This window comes from Pseudophryne corroboree, unplaced genomic scaffold (assembly GCF_028390025.1).
Source record: "Pseudophryne corroboree isolate aPseCor3 unplaced genomic scaffold, aPseCor3.hap2 scaffold_222, whole genome shotgun sequence".
Taxonomy (NCBI): domain Eukaryota; kingdom Metazoa; phylum Chordata; class Amphibia; order Anura; family Myobatrachidae; genus Pseudophryne; species Pseudophryne corroboree.
Window position 1 is genome coordinate 853937 of NW_026968868.1, and position 17540 is coordinate 871476.

Sequence of the window (17540 nt, forward strand, 5' to 3'; positions counted from 1 at the left end):
ACAGCTTTTCCTTGCCGATATCTCTCTTTTGCAAAGAGATAGGCATTGGAAAATTCAGGGCTATAACGTGTAGATGAAGCACTAATAGGAGGCTTTAAAATTTTCATTCTAGTGTCCTTCGTTTGGGAGAAACATGCAAAGGTACAATACAGCTTTTCCTTGCCGATATCTCTCTTTTGCAAAGAGATAGGCATTGGAAAATTCAGGGCTATAACGTGTAGATGAAGCACTAACAGGAGGCTTTAAAATTTTCATTCTAGTGTCTTTCGTTTGGGAGAAAAATGCAAAGGTACAATACAGCTTTTCCTTGCCAATATCTCTCTTTTGCAAAGAGCTAGGCATTGGAAAATTCAGGGCTATAACGTGTAGATGAAGCACTAACAGGAGGCTTTAAAATTTTCATTCTAGTGTATTTCGTTTGGGAGAAAAATGCAAAGGTACAATACAGCATTTCCTTGCCGATATCTCTCTTTTGCAAAGAGATAGGCTTTGGAAAATTCAGGGCTATTACGTGTAGATGAAGCACTAAAAGGAGGCTTTAAAATTTTCATTCTAGTGTCTTTCGTTTGGGAGAAAAATGTAAAAGTACAATGCAGCTTTTCCTTGCCGATATCTCTCTTTTGCAAAGAGATAGGCATGAGAAAATTCAGGGCTATAACGTGTATATGAAGCACTAACAGGAGGCTTTAAAATTTTCATTCTAGTGTCTTTCGTTTGGGAGAAAAATGCAAAGGTACAATACAGCTTTTCCTTGCCGATATCTCTCTTTTGCTAAGAGATAGGCATTGGAAAATTCAGGGCTATAACGTGTAGATGAAGCACTAACAGGAGGCTTTAAAATTTTCATTCTAGTGTCCTTCGTTTGGGAGAAAAATGCAAAGGTACAATACAGCTTTTCCTTGCCGATATCTCTCTTTTGCAAAGAGATAGGCATTGGAAAATTCAGGGCTATAACGTGTAGATGAAGCACTAATAGGAGGCTTTAAAATGTTCATTCTAGTGTCCTTCGTTTGGGAGAAAAATGCAAAGGTACAATACAGCTTTTCCTTGCCGATATCTCTCTTTTGCAAAGAGATAGGCATTGGAAAATTCAGGGCTATAACGTGTAGATGAAGCACTAACAGGAGGCTTTAAAATTTTCATTCTAGTGTCTTTCGTTTGGGAGAAAAATGCAAAGGTACAATACAGCTTTTCCTTGCCGATATCTCTCTTTTGCAAAGAGCTAGGCATTGGAAAATTCAGGGCTATAACGTGTAGATGAAGCACTAACAGCAGACTTTAAAATTTTCATTCTAGTGTCTTTCGTTTGGGAGAAAACTGCAAAGGTACAATACAGCTTTTCCTTGCCAATATCTCTCTTTTGCAAAGAGCTAGGCATTGGAAAATTCAGGGCTATAACGTGTAGATGAAGCACTAACAGGAGGCTTTAAAATTTTCATTCTAGTGTCTTTCGTTTGGGAGAAAAATGCAAAGGTACAATACAGTTTTTCCTTGCCGATATCTCTCTTTTGCAAAGAGATAGGCATTGGAAAATTCAGGGCTATAACGTTTAGATGAAGCACTAACAGGAGGCTTTAAAATTTTCATTCAAGTGTCTTTCGTTTGGGAGAAAAATGCAAAGGTACAATACAGCTTTTCCTTGCCGATATCTCTCTTTTGCAAAGAGATAGGCATTTGAAAATTCAGGGCTATAACGTGTAGATGAAGCACTAACAGGAGGCTTTAAAATTTTCATTCTAGTGTCCTTCGTTTGGGAGAAAAATGCAAAGGTACATTACAGCTTTTCCTTGCCGATATCTCTCTTTTGCAAAGAGATAGGCATTGGAAAATTCAGGGCTATAACGTGTAGATGAAGCACTAACAGGAGGCTTTAAAATTTTCATTCTAGTGTCTTTCGTTTGGGAGAAAAATGCAAAGGTACAATACAGCTTTTCCTTGCCAATATCTCTCTTTTGCAAAGAGCTAGGCATTGGAAAATTCAGGGCTATAACGTGTAGATGAAGCACTAACAGGAGGCTTTAAAATTTTCATTCTAGTGTCTTTCGTTTGGGAGAAAAATGCAAAAGTACAATGCTGCTTTTCCTTGCCGATATCTCTCTTTTGCAAACAGATAGGCATTGGAAAATTCAGGGCTATAACGTGTAGATGAAGCACTAACAGGAGGCTTTAAAATTTTCATTCTAGTGTCTTTCGTTTGGGAGAAAAATGCAAAAGTACAATGCTGCTTTTCCTTGCCGATATCTCTCTTTTGCAAAGAGATAGGCATTGGAAAATGCAGGGCTATAACATGTAGATGAAGCACTAACAGGAGGCTTTAAAAATTTTCATTCTAGTGTCTTTCGTTTGGGAGAAAAATGCAAAAGTACAATGCTGCTTTTCCTTGCCGATATCTCTCTTTTGCAAAGAGATAGGCATTGGAAAATGCAGGGCTATAACGTGCAGATGAAGCACTAACAGGAGGCTTTAACATTTTCATTCTAGTGTCTTTCGTTTGGGAGAAAAATGCAAAGGTACAATACAGCTTTTCCTTGCCAATATCTCTCTTTTGCAAAGAGCTAGGCATTGGAAAATGCAGGGCTATAACGTGTAGATGAAGCACTAACAGGAGGCTTTAAAATTTTCATTCTAGTGTCTTTCGTTTGGGAGAAAAATGCAAAGGTACAATACAGCTTTTCCTTGCCGATATCTCTCTTTTGCAAAGAGATAGGCATTTGAAAATTCAGGGCTATAACGTGTAGATGAAGCATTAACAGAAGGCTTTAAAATTTTCATTCTAGTGTCCTTCGTTTGGGAGAAAAATGCAAAGGTACAATACAGCTTTTCCTTGCCGATATCTCTCTTTTGCAAAGAGATAGGCATTGGAAAATTCAGGGCTATAACGTGTAGATGAAGCACTAATAGGAGGCTTTAAAATTTTCATTCTAGTGTCCTTCGTTTGGGAGAAACATGCAAAGGTACAATACAGCTTTTCCTTGCCGATATCTCTCTTTTGCAAAGAGATAGGCATTGGAAAATTCAGGGCTATAACGTGTAGATGAAGCACTAACAGGAGGCTTTAAAATTTTCATTCTAGTGTCTTTCGTTTGGGAGAAAAATGCAAAGGTACAATACAGCATTTCCTTGCCGATATCTCTCTTTTGCAAAGAGATAGGCTTTGGAAAATTCAGGGCTATTACGTGTAGATGAAGCACTAAAAGGAGGCTTTAAAATTTTCATTCTAGTGTCTTTCGTTTGGGAGAAAAATGTAAAAGTACAATGCAGCTTTTCCTTGCCGATATCTCTCTTTTGCAAAGAGATAGGCATGAGAAAATTCAGGGCTATAACGTGTATATGAAGCACTAACAGGAGGCTTTAAAATTTTCATTCTAGTGTCTTTCGTTTGGGAGAAAAATGCAAAGGTACAATACAGCTTTTCCTTGCCGATATCTCTCTTTTGCAAAGAGATAGGCATTGGAAAATTCAGGGCTATAACGTGTAGATGAAGCACTAATAGGAGGCTTTAAAATGTTCATTCTAGTGTCCTTCGTTTGGGAGAAAAATGCAAAGGTACAATACAGCTTTTCCTTGCCGATATCTCTCTTTTGCAAAGAGATAGGCATTGGAAAATTCAGGGCTATAACGTGTAGATGAAGCACTAACAGGAGGCTTTAAAATTTTCATTCTAGTGTCTTTCGTTTGGGAGAAAAATGCAAAGGTACAATACAGCTTTTCCTTGCCGATATCTCTCTTTTGCAAAGAGCTAGGCATTGGAAAATTCAGGGCTATAACGTGTAGATGAAGCACTAACAGCAGACTTTAAAATTTTCATTCTAGTGTCTTTCGTTTGGGAGAAAACTGCAAAGGTACAATACAGCTTTTCCTTGCCAATATCTCTCTTTTGCAAAGAGCTAGGCATTGGAAAATTCAGGGCTATAACGTGTAGATGAAGCACTAACAGGAGGCTTTAAAATTTTCATTCTAGTGTCTTTCGTTTGGGAGAAAAATGCAAAGGTACAATACAGTTTTTCCTTGCCGATATCTCTCTTTTGCAAAGAGATAGGCATTGGAAAATTCAGGGCTATAACGTTTAGATGAAGCACTAACAGGAGGCTTTAAAATTTTCATTCAAGTGTCTTTCGTTTGGGAGAAAAATGCAAAGGTACAATACAGCTTTTCCTTGCCGATATCTCTCTTTTGCAAAGAGATAGGCATTTGAAAATTCAGGGCTATAACGTGTAGATGAAGCACTAACAGGAGGCTTTAAAATTTTCATTCTAGTGTCCTTCGTTTGGGAGAAAAATGCAAAGGTACATTACAGCTTTTCCTTGCCGATATCTCTCTTTTGCAAAGAGATAGGCATTGGAAAATTCAGGGCTATAACGTGTAGATGAAGCACTAACAGGAGGCTTTAAAATTTTCATTCTAGTGTCTTTCGTTTGGGAGAAAAATGCAAAGGTACAATACAGCTTTTCCTTGCCAATATCTCTCTTTTGCAAAGAGCTAGGCATTGGAAAATTCAGGGCTATAACGTGTAGATGAAGCACTAACAGGAGGCTTTAAAATTTTCATTCTAGTGTCTTTCGTTTGGGAGAAAAATGCAAAAGTACAATGCTGCTTTTCCTTGCCGATATCTCTCTTTTGCAAACAGATAGGCATTGGAAAATGCAGGGCTATAACGTGCAGATGAAGCACTAACAGGAGGCTTTAACATTTTCATTCTAGTGTCTTTCGTTTGGGAGAAAAATGCAAAGGTACAATACAGCTTTTCCTTGCCAATATCTCTCTTTTGCAAAGAGCTAGGCATTGGAAAATTCAGGGCTATAACGTGTAGATGAAGCACTAACAGGAGGCTTTAAAATTTTCATTCTAGTGTCTTTCGTTTGGGAGAAAAATGCAAAAGTACAATGCTGCTTTTCCTTGCCGATATCTCTCTTTTGCAAACAGATAGGCATTGGAAAATGCAGGGCTATAACGTGCAGATGAAGCACTAACAGGAGGCTTTAACATTTTCATTCTAGTGTCTTTCGTTTGGGAGAAAAATGCAAAGGTACAATACAGCTTTTCCTTGCCAATATCTCTCTTTTGCAAAGAGCTAGGCATTGGAAAATGCAGGGCTATAACGTGTAGATGAAGCACTAACAGGAGGCTTTAAAATTTTCATTCTAGTGTCTTTCGTTTGGGAGAAAAATGCAAAGGTACAATACAGCTTTTCCTTGCCGATATCTCTCTTTTGCAAAGAGATAGGCATTTGAAAATTCAGGGCTATAACGTGTAGATGAAGCATTAACAGAAGGCTTTAAAATTTTCATTCTAGTGTCCTTCGTTTGGGAGAAAAATGCAAAGGTACAATACAGCTTTTCCTTGCCGATATCTCTCTTTTGCAAAGAGATAGGCATTGGAAAATTCAGGGCTATAACGTGTAGATGAAGCACTAATAGGAGGCTTTAAAATTTTCATTCTAGTGTCCTTCGTTTGGGAGAAACATGCAAAGGTACAATACAGCTTTTCCTTGCCGATATCTCTCTTTTGCAAAGAGATAGGCATTGGAAAATTCAGGGCTATAACGTGTAGATGAAGCACTAACAGGAGGCTTTAAAATTTTCATTCTAGTGTCTTTCGTTTGGGAGAAAAATGCAAAGGTACAATACAGCTTTTCCTTGCCAATATCTCTCTTTTGCAAAGAGCTAGGCATTGGAAAATTCAGGGCTATAACGTGTAGATGAAGCACTAACAGGAGGCTTTAAAATTTTCATTCTAGTGTATTTCGTTTGGGAGAAAAATGCAAAGGTACAATACAGCATTTCCTTGCCGATATCTCTCTTTTGCAAAGAGATAGGCTTTGGAAAATTCAGGGCTATTACGTGTAGATGAAGCACTAAAAGGAGGCTTTAAAATTTTCATTCTAGTGTCTTTCGTTTGGGAGAAAAATGTAAAAGTACAATGCAGCTTTTCCTTGCCGATATCTCTCTTTTGCAAAGAGATAGGCATGAGAAAATTCAGGGCTATAACGTGTATATGAAGCACTAACAGGAGGCTTTAAAATTTTCATTCTAGTGTCTTTCGTTTGGGAGAAAAATGCAAAGGTACAATACAGCTTTTCCTTGCCGATATCTCTCTTTTGCTAAGAGATAGGCATTGGAAAATTCAGGGCTATAACGTGTAGATGAAGCACTAACAGGAGGCTTTAAAATTTTCATTCTAGTGTCCTTCGTTTGGGAGAAAAATGCAAAGGTACAATACAGCTTTTCCTTGCCGATATCTCTCTTTTGCAAAGAGATAGGCATTGGAAAATTCAGGGCTATAACGTGTAGATGAAGCACTAATAGGAGGCTTTAAAATGTTCATTCTAGTGTCCTTCGTTTGGGAGAAAAATGCAAAGGTACAATACAGCTTTTCCTTGCCGATATCTCTCTTTTGCAAAGAGATAGGCATTGGAAAATTCAGGGCTATAACGTGTAGATGAAGCACTAACAGGAGGCTTTAAAATTTTCATTCTAGTGTCTTTCGTTTGGGAGAAAAATGCAAAGGTACAATACAGCTTTTCCTTGCCGATATCTCTCTTTTGCAAAGAGCTAGGCATTGGAAAATTCAGGGCTATAACGTGTAGATGAAGCACTAACAGCAGACTTTAAAATTTTCATTCTAGTGTCTTTCGTTTGGGAGAAAACTGCAAAGGTACAATACAGCTTTTCCTTGCCAATATCTCTCTTTTGCAAAGAGCTAGGCATTGGAAAATTCAGGGCTATAACGTGTAGATGAAGCACTAACAGGAGGCTTTAAAATTTTCATTCTAGTGTCTTTCGTTTGGGAGAAAAATGCAAAGGTACAATACAGTTTTTCCTTGCCGATATCTCTCTTTTGCAAAGAGATAGGCATTGGAAAATTCAGGGCTATAACGTTTAGATGAAGCACTAACAGGAGGCTTTAAAATTTTCATTCAAGTGTCTTTCGTTTGGGAGAAAAATGCAAAGGTACAATACAGCTTTTCCTTGCCGATATCTCTCTTTTGCAAAGAGATAGGCATTTGAAAATTCAGGGCTATAACGTGTAGATGAAGCACTAACAGGAGGCTTTAAAATTTTCATTCTAGTGTCCTTCGTTTGGGAGAAAAATGCAAAGGTACATTACAGCTTTTCCTTGCCGATATCTCTCTTTTGCAAAGAGATAGGCATTGGAAAATTCAGGGCTATAACGTGTAGATGAAGCACTAACAGGAGGCTTTAAAATTTTCATTCTAGTGTCTTTCGTTTGGGAGAAAAATGCAAAGGTACAATACAGCTTTTCCTTGCCAATATCTCTCTTTTGCAAAGAGCTAGGCATTGGAAAATTCAGGGCTATAACGTGTAGATGAAGCACTAACAGGAGGCTTTAAAATTTTCATTCTAGTGTCTTTCGTTTGGGAGAAAAATGCAAAAGTACAATGCTGCTTTTCCTTGCCGATATCTCTCTTTTGCAAACAGATAGGCATTGGAAAATTCAGGGCTATAACGTGTAGATGAAGCACTAACAGGAGGCTTTAAAATTTTCATTCTAGTGTCTTTCGTTTGGGAGAAAAATGCAAAAGTACAATGCTGCTTTTCCTTGCCGATATCTCTCTTTTGCAAAGAGATAGGCATTGGAAAATGCAGGGCTATAACATGTAGATGAAGCACTAACAGGAGGCTTTAAAAATTTTCATTCTAGTGTCTTTCGTTTGGGAGAAAAATGCAAAAGTACAATGCTGCTTTTCCTTGCCGATATCTCTCTTTTGCAAAGAGATAGGCATTGGAAAATGCAGGGCTATAACGTGCAGATGAAGCACTAACAGGAGGCTTTAACATTTTCATTCTAGTGTCTTTCGTTTGGGAGAAAAATGCAAAGGTACAATACAGCTTTTCCTTGCCAATATCTCTCTTTTGAAAAGAGATAGGCATTGGAAAATTCAGGGCTATAACGTGTAGATGAAGCACTAACAGGAGGCTTTAAAATTTTCATTCTAGTGTCTTTCGTTTGGGAGAAAAATGCAAAAGTACAATGCTGCTTTTCCTTGCCGATATCTCTCTTTTGCAAAGAGATAGGCATTGGAAAATGCAGGGCTATAACGTGTAGATGAAGCACTAACAGTAGGCTTTAAAAATTTCATTCTAGTGTCTTTCGTTTGGGAGAAAAATGCAAAGGTACAATACAGCTTTTCCTTGAAGATATCTCTCTTTTGCAAAGAGATAGGCATTGGAAAATGCAGGGCTATAACGTGTAGATGAAGCACTAACAGTAGGCTTTAAAAATTTCATTCTAGTGTCTTTCGTTTGGGAGAAAAATGCAAAGGTACAATACAGCTTTTCCTTGCCGATATCTCTCTTTTGCAAAGAGATAGGCATTGGAAAATTCAGGGCTATAACGTGTAGATGAAGCACTAACAGGAGGCTTTAAATTTTTCATTCTAGTGTCTTTCGTTTGGGAGAAAAATGCAAAGGTACAATACAGTTTTTCCTTGCCGATATCTCTCTTTTGCAAAGAGATAGGCATTGGAAAATTCAGGGCTATAACGTGTAGATGAAGCACTAACAGGAGGCTTTAAAATTTTCATTCTAGTGTCTTTCGTTTGGGAGAAAAATGCAAAGGTACAATACAGCATTTCCTTGCCGATATCTCTCTTTTGCAAAGAGATAGGCATTGGAAAATTCAGGGCTATTACGTGTAGATGAAGCACTAAAAGGAGGCTTTAAAATTTTCATTCTAGTGTCTTTCGTTTGGGAGAAAAATGTAAAAGTACAATGCAGCTTTTCCTTGCCGATATCTCTCTTTTGCAAAGAGATAGGCATTGGAAAATTCAGGGCTATAACGTGTAGATGAAGCACAAACAGGAGGCTTTAAAATTTTCATTCTAGTGTCTTTCGTTTGGGAGAAAAATGCAAAAGTACAATGCAGCTTTTCCTTGCCGATATCTCTCTTTTGCAAAGAGATAGGCATTGGAAAATTCAGGGCTATAACGTGTATATGAAGCACTAACAGGAGGCTTTAAAATTTTCATTCTAGTGTCTTTCGTTTGGGAGAAAAATGCAAAGGTACAATACAGCTTTTCCTTGCCGATATCTCTCTTTTGCTAAGAGATAGGCATTGGAAAATTCAGGGCTATAACGTGTAGATGAAGCACTAAAAGGAGGCTTTAAAATTTTCATTCTAGTGTCCTTCGTTTGGGAGAAAAATGCAATGGTACAATACATCTTTTCCTTGCCGATATCTCTCTTTTGCAAAGAGATAGGCATTGGAAAATTCAGGGCTATAACGTGTAGATGAAGCACTAACAGGAGGCTTTAAAATTTTCATTCTAGTTTCTTTCGTTTGGGAGAAAAATGCAAAGGTACAATACAGCATTTCCTTGCCGATATCTCTCTTTTGCAAAGAGATAGGCATTGGAAAATTCAGGGGTATTACGTGTAGATGAAGCACTAAAAGGAGGCTTTAAAATTTTCATTCTAGTTTCTTTCGTTTGGGAGAAAAATGTAAAAGTACAATGCAGCTTTTCCTTGCCGATATCTCTCTTTTGCAAAGAGATATGCATTGGAAAATTCAGGGCTATAACGTGTAGATGAAGCACTAACAGGAGGCTTTAAAATTTTCATTCTAGTGTCTTTCGTTTGGGAGAAAAATGTAAAAGTACAATGCAGCTTTTCCTTGCCGATATCTCTCTTTTGCAAAGAGATAGGCATTGGAAAATTCAGGGCTATAACGTGTATATGAAGCACTAACAGGAGGCTTTAAAATTTTCATTCTAGTGTCTTTCGTTTGGGAGAAAAATGCAAAGGTACAATACAGCTTTTCCTTGCCAATATCTCTCTTTTGCAAAGAGCTAGGCATTGGAAAATTCAGGGCTATAACGTGTAGATGAAGCACTAACAGGAGGCTTTAAAATTTTCATTCTAGTGTCTTTCGTTTGGGAGAAAAATGCAAAGGTACAATACAGCATTTCCTTGCCGATATCTCTCTTTTGCAAAGAGATAGGCATTGGAAAATTCAGGGCTATTACGTGTAGATGAAGCACTAAAAGGAGGCTTTAAAATTTTCATTCTAGTGTCTTTCGTTTGGGAGAAAAATGTAAAAGTACAATGCAGCTTTTCCTTGCCGATATCTCTCTTTTGCAAAGAGATAGGCATTGGAAAATTCAGGGCTATAACGTGTAGATGAAGCACTAACAGGAGGCTTTAAAATTTTCATTCTAGTGTCTTTCGTTTGGGAGAAAAATGCAAAGGTACAATACAGCTTTTCCTTGCCAATATCTCTCTTTTGCAAAGAGCTAGGCATTGGAAAATTCAGGGCTATAACGTGTAGATGAAGCACTAACAGGAGGCTTTAAAATTTTCATTCAAGTGTCTTTCGTTTGGGAGAAAAATGCAAAGGTACAATACAGCTTTTCCTTGCCGATATCTCTCTTTTGCAAAGAGATAGGCAATTGAAAATTCAGGGCTATAACGTGTAGATGAAGCACTAACAGGAGGCTTTAAAATTTTCATTCTAGTGTCCTTCGTTTGGGAGAAAAATGCAAAGGTACATTACAGCTTTTCCTTGCCGATATCTCTCTTTTGCAAAGAGATAGGCATTGGAAAATTCAGGGCTATAACGTGTAGATGAAGCACTAACAGGAGGCTTTAAAATTTTCATTCTAGTGTCTTTCGTTTGGGAGAAAAATGCAAAGGTACAATACAGCTTTTCCTTGCCAATATCTCTCTTTTGCAAAGAGCTAGGCATTGGAAAATTCAGGGCTATAACGTGTAGATGAAGCACTAACAGGAGGCTTTAAAATTTTCATTCTAGTGTCTTTCGTTTGGGAGAAAAATGCAAAAGTACAATGCTGCTTTTCCTTGCCGATATCTCTCTTTTGCAAACAGATAGGCATTGGAAAATTCAGGGCTATAACGTGTAGATGAAGCACTAACAGGAGGCTTTAAAATTTTCATTCTAGTGTCTTTCGTTTGGGAGAAAAATGCAAAAGTACAATGCTGCTTTTCCTTGCCGATATCTCTCTTTTGCAAAGAGATAGGCATTGGAAAATGCAGGGCTATAACATGTAGATGAAGCACTAACAGGAGGCTTTAAAAATTTTCATTCTAGTGTCTTTCGTTTGGGAGAAAAATGCAAAAGTACAATGCTGCTTTTCCTTGCCGATATCTCTCTTTTGCAAAGAGATAGGCATTGGAAAATGCAGGGCTATAACGTGCAGATGAAGCACTAACAGGAGGCTTTAACATTTTCATTCTAGTGTCTTTCGTTTGGGAGAAAAATGCAAAGGTACAATACAGCTTTTCCTTGCCAATATCTCTCTTTTGCAAAGAGCTAGGCATTGGAAAATGCAGGGCTATAACGTGTAGATGAAGCACTAACAGGAGGCTTTACAATTTTCATTCTAGTGTCTTTCGTTTGGGAGAAAAATGCAAAGGTACAATGCTGCTTTTCCTTGCCGTTATCTCTCTTTTGCAAAGAGATAGGCATTGGAAAATGCAGGGCTATAACGTGTAGATGAAGCACTAACAGGAGGCTTTTAAATTTTCATTCTAGTGTCCTTCGTTTGGGAGAAAAATGCAAAGGTACAATACAGTTTTTCCTTGCCGATATCTCTCTTTTGAAAAGAGATAGGCATTGGAAAATTCAGGGCTATAACGTGTAGATGAAGCACTAACAGGAGGCTTTAAAATTTTCATTCTAGTGTCTTTCGTTTGGGAGAAAAATGCAAAGGTACAATACAGCTTTTCCTTACCAATATCTCTCTTTTGCAAAGAGCTAGGCATTGGAAAATTCAGGGCTATAACGTGTAGATGAAGCACTAACAGGAGGCTTTAAAATTTTCATTCTAGTGTCTTTCGTTTGGGAGAAAAATGCAAAAGTACAATGCTGCTTTTCCTTGCCGATATCTCTCTTTTGCAAAGAGATAGGCATTGGAAAATGCAGGGCTATAACGTGTAGATGAAGCACTAACAGTAGGCTTTAAAAATTTCATTCTAGTGTCTTTCGTTTGGGAGAAAAATGCAAAGGTACAATACAGCTTTTCCTTGAAGATATCTCTCTTTTGCAAAGAGATAGGCATTGGAAAATGCAGGGCTATAACGTGTAGATGAAGCACTAACAGTAGGCTTTAAAAATTTCATTCTAGTGTCTTTCGTTTGGGAGAAAAATGCAAAGGTACAATACAGCTTTTCCTTGCCGATATCTCTCTTTTGCAAAGAGATAGGCATTGGAAAATTCAGGGCTATAACGTGTAGATGAAGCACTAACAGGAGGCTTTAAATTTTTCATTCTAGTGTCTTTCGTTTGGGAGAAAAATGCAAAGGTACAATACAGTTTTTCCTTGCCGATATCTCTCTTTTGCAAAGAGATAGGCATTGGAAAATTCAGGGCTATAACGTGTAGATGAAGCACTAACAGGAGGCTTTAAAATTTTCATTCTAGTGTCTTTCGTTTGGGAGAAAAATGCAAAGGTACAATACAGCATTTCCTTGCCGATATCTCTCTTTTGCAAAGAGATAGGCATTGGAAAATTCAGGGCTATTACGTGTAGATGAAGCACTAAAAGGAGGCTTTAAAATTTTCATTCTAGTGTCTTTCGTTTGGGAGAAAAATGTAAAAGTACAATGCAGCTTTTCCTTGCCGATCTCTCTCTTTTGCAAAGAGATAGGCATTGGAAAATTCAGGGCTATAACGTGTAGATGAAGCACAAACAGGAGGCTTTAAAATTTTCATTCTAGTGTCTTTCGTTTGGGAGAAAAATGCAAAAGTACAATGCAGCTTTTCCTTGCCGATATCTCTCTTTTGCAAAGAGATAGGCATTGGAAAATTCAGGGCTATAACGTGTATATGAAGCACTAACAGGAGGCTTTAAAATTTTCATTCTAGTGTCTTTCGTTTGGGAGAAAAATGCAAAGGTACAATACAGCTTTTCCTTGCCGATATCTCTCTTTTGCTAAGAGATAGGCATTGGAAAATTCAGGGCTATAACGTGTAGATGAAGCACTAAAAGGAGGCTTTAAAATTTTCATTCTAGTGTCCTTCGTTTGGGAGAAAAATGCAATGGTACAATACATCTTTTCCTTGCCGATATCTCTCTTTTGCAAAGAGATAGGCATTGGAAAATTCAGGGCTATAACGTGTAGATGAAGCACTAACAGGAGGCTTTAAAATTTTCATTCTAGTTTCTTTCGTTTGGGAGAAAAATGCAAAGGTACAATACAGCATTTCCTTGCCGATATCTCTCTTTTGCAAAGAGATAGGCATTGGAAAATTCAGGGGTATTACGTGTAGATGAAGCACTAAAAGGAGGCTTTAAAATTTTCATTCTAGTTTCTTTCGTTTGGGAGAAAAATGTAAAAGTACAATGCAGCTTTTCCTTGCCGATATCTCTCTTTTGCAAAGAGATATGCATTGGAAAATTCAGGGCTATAACGTGTAGATGAAGCACTAACAGGAGGCTTTAAAATTTTCATTCTAGTGTCTTTCGTTTGGGAGAAAAATGTAAAAGTACAATGCAGCTTTTCCTTGCCGATATCTCTCTTTTGCAAAGAGATAGGCATTGGAAAATTCAGGGCTATAACTTGTATATGAAGCACTAACAGGAGGCTTTAAAATTTTCATTCTAGTGTCTTTCGTTTGGGAGAAAAATGCAAAGGTACAATACAGCTTTTCCTTGCCAATATCTCTCTTTTGCAAAGAGCTAGGCATTGGAAAATTCAGGGCTATAACGTGTAGATGAAGCACTAACAGGAGGCTTTAAAATTTTCATTCTAGTGTCTTTCGTTTGGGAGAAAAATGCAAAGGTACAATACAGCATTTCCTTGCCGATATCTCTCTTTTGCAAAGAGATAGGCATTGGAAAATTCAGGGCTATTACGTGTAGATGAAGCACTAAAAGGAGGCTTTAAAATTTTCATTCTAGTGTCTTTCGTTTGGGAGAAAAATGTAAAAGTACAATGCAGCTTTTCCTTGCCGATATCTCTCTTTTGCAAAGAGATAGGCATTGGAAAATTCAGGGCTATAACGTGTAGATGAAGCACTAACAGGAGGCTTTAAAATTTTCATTCTAGTGTCTTTCGTTTGGGAGAAAAATGCAAAGGTACAATACAGCTTTTCCTTGGCAAATATCTCTCTTTTGCAAAGAGCTAGGCATTGGAAAATTCAGGGCTATAACGTGTAGATGAAGCACTAACAGGAGGCTTTAAAATGTTCATTCTAGTGTCTTTCGTTTGGGAGAAAAATGCAAAGGTACAATACAGCATTTCCTTGCCGATATCTCTCTTTTGCAAAGAGATAGGCATTGGAAAATTCAGGGCTATTACGTGTAGATGAAGCACTAAAAGGAGGCTTTAAAATTTTCATTCTAGTGTCTTTCGTTTGGGAGAAAAATGTAAAAGTACAATGCAGCTTTTCCTTGCCGATATCTCTCTTTTGCAAAGAGATAGGCATTGGAAAATTCAGGGCTATAACGTGTAGATGAAGCACTAACAGGAGGCTTTAAAATTTTCATTCTAGTGTCTTTCGTTTGGGAGAAAAATGTAAAAGTACAATGCAGCTTTTCCTTGCCGATATCTCTCTTTTGCAAAGAGATAGGCATTGGAAAATTCAGGGCTATAACGTGTAGATGAAGCACTAACAGGAGGCTTTAAAATTTTCATTCTAGTGTCTTTCGTTTGGGAGAAAAATGCAAAGGTACAATACAGCTTTTCCTTGCCGATATCTCTCTTTTGCTAAGAGATAGGCATTGGAAAATTCAGGGCTATAACGTGTAGATGAAGCACTAAAAGGAGGCTTTAAAATTTTCATTCTAGTGTCCTTCGTTTGGGAGAAAAATGCAAAGGTACAATACAGCTTTTCCTTGCCGATATCTCTCTTTTGCAAAGAGATAGGCATTGGAAAATTCAGGGCTATAACGTGTAGATGAAGCACTAATAGGAGGCTTTAAAATTTTCATTCTAGTGTCCTTCGTTTGGGAGAAAAATGCAAAGGTACAATACAGCTTTTCCTTGCCGATATCTCTCTTTTGCAAAGAAATAGGCATTGGAAAATTCAGGGCTATAACGTGTAGATGAAGCACTAACAGGAGGCTTTAAAATTTTCATTCTAGTGTCTTTCGTTTGGGAGAAAAATGCAAAGGTACAATACAGCTTTTCCTTGCCGATATCTCTCTTTTGCAAAGAGCTAGGCATTGGAAAATTCAGGGCTATAACGTGTAGATGAAGCACTAACAGTAGACTTTAAAATTTGCATTCTAGTGTCTTTCGTTTGGGAGAAAAATGCAAAGGTACAATACAGCTTTTCCTTGCCAATATCTCTCTTTTGCAAAGAGCTAGGCATTGGAAAATTCAGGGCTATAACGTGTAGATAAAGCACTAACAGGAGGCTTTAAAATTTTCATTCTAGTGTCTTTCGTTTGGGAGAAAAATGCAAAAGTACAATGCTGCTTTTCCTTGCCGATATCTCTCTTTTGCAAAGAGATAGGCATTGGAAAATTCAGGGCTATAACGTGTAGATGAAGCACTAACAGGAGGCTTTAAAATTTTCATTCTAGTGTCCTTCGTTTGGGAGAAAAATGCAAAGGTACAATACAGCTTTTCCTTGCCAATATCTCTCTTTTGCAAAGAGCTAGGCATTGGAAAATTCAGGGCTATAACGTGTAGATGAAGCACTAACAGGAGGCTTTAAAATTTTCATTCTAGTGTCTTTCGTTTGGGAGAAAAATGCAAAGGTACAATACAGCATTTCCTTGCCGATATCTCTCTTTTGCAAAGAGATAGGCATTGGAAAATTCAGGGCTATTACGTGTAGATGAAGCACTAAAAGGAGGCTTTAAAATTTTCATTCTAGTGTCTTTCGTTTGGGAGAAAAATGTAAAAGTACAATGCAGCTTTTCCTTGCCGATATCTCTCTTTTGCAAAGAGATAGGCATTGGAAATATCAGGGCTATAACGTGTAGATGAAGCACTAACAGGAGGCTTTAAAATTTTCATTCTAGTGTCTTTCGTTTGGGAGAAAAATGCAAAGGTACAATACAGCTTTTCCTTGCCAATGTCTCTCTTTTGCAAAGAGCTAGGCATTGGAAAATGCAGGGCTATAACGTGTAGATGAAGCACTAACAGGAGGCTTTACAATTTTCATTCTAGTGTCTTTCGTTTGGGAGAAAAATGCAAAGGTACAATGCTGCTTTTCCTTGCCGATATCTCTCTTTTGCAAAGAGATAGGCATTGGAAAATTCAGGGCTATAACGTGTATATGAAGCACTAACAGGAGGCTTTAAAATTTTCATTCTAGTGTCTTTCGTTTGGGAGAAAAATGCAAAGGTACAATACAGCTTTTCCTTGCCGATATCTCTCTTTTGCTAAGAGATAGGCATTGGAAAATTCAGGGCTATAACGTGTAGATGAAGCACTAAAAGGAGGCTTTAAAATTTTCATTCTAGTGTCCTTCGTTTGGGAGAAAAATGCAAAGGTACAATACAGCTTTTCCTTGCCGATATCTCTCTTTTGCAAAGAGATAGGCATTGGAAAATTCAGGGCTATAACGTGTAGATGAAGCACTAATAGGAGGCTTTAAAATTTTCATTCTAGTGTCCTTCGTTTGGGAGAAAAATGCAAAGGTACAATACAGCTTTTCCTTGCCGATATCTCTCTTTTGCAAAGAAATAGGCATTGGAAAATTCAGGGCTATAACGTGTAGATGAAGCACTAACAGGAGGCTTTAAAATTTTCATTCTAGTGTCTTTCGTTTGGGAGAAAAATGCAAAGGTACAATACAGCTTTTCCTTGCCGATATCTCTCTTTTGCAAAGAGCTAGGCATTGGAAAATTCAGGGCTATAACGTGTAGATGAAGCACTAACAGTAGACTTTAAAATTTTCATTCTAGTGTCTTTCGTTTGGGAGAAAAATGCAAAGGTACAATACAGCTTTTCCTTGCCAATATCTCTCTTTTGCAAAGAGCTAGGCATTGGAAAATTCAGGGCTATAACGTGTAGATAAAGCACTAACAGGAGGCTTTAAAATTTTCATTCTAGTGTCTTTCGTTTGGGAGAAAAATGCAAAAGTACAATGCTGCTTTTCCTTGCCGATATCTCTCTTTTGCAAAGAGATAGGCATTGGAAAATTCAGGGCTATAACGTGTAGATGAAGCACTAACAGGAGGCTTTAAAATTTTCATTCTAGTGTCCTTCGTTTGGGAGAAAAATGCAAAGGTACAATACAGCTTTTCCTTGCCAATATCTCTCTTTTGCAAAGAGCTAGGCATTGGAAAATTCAGGGCTATAACGTGTAGATGAAGCACTAACAGGAGGCTTTAAAATTTTCATTCTAGTGTCTTTCGTTTGGGAGAAAAATGCAAAGGTACAATACAGCATTTCCTTGCCGATATCTCTCTTTTGCAAAGAGATAGGCATTGGAAAATTCAGGGCTATTACGTGTAGATGAAGCACTAAAAGGAGGCTTTAAAATTTTCATTCTAGTGTCTTTCGTTTGGGAGAAAAATGTAAAAGTACAATGCAGCTTTTCCTTGCCGATATCTCTCTTTTGCAAAGAGATAGGCATTGGAAAATTCAGGGCTATAACGTGTA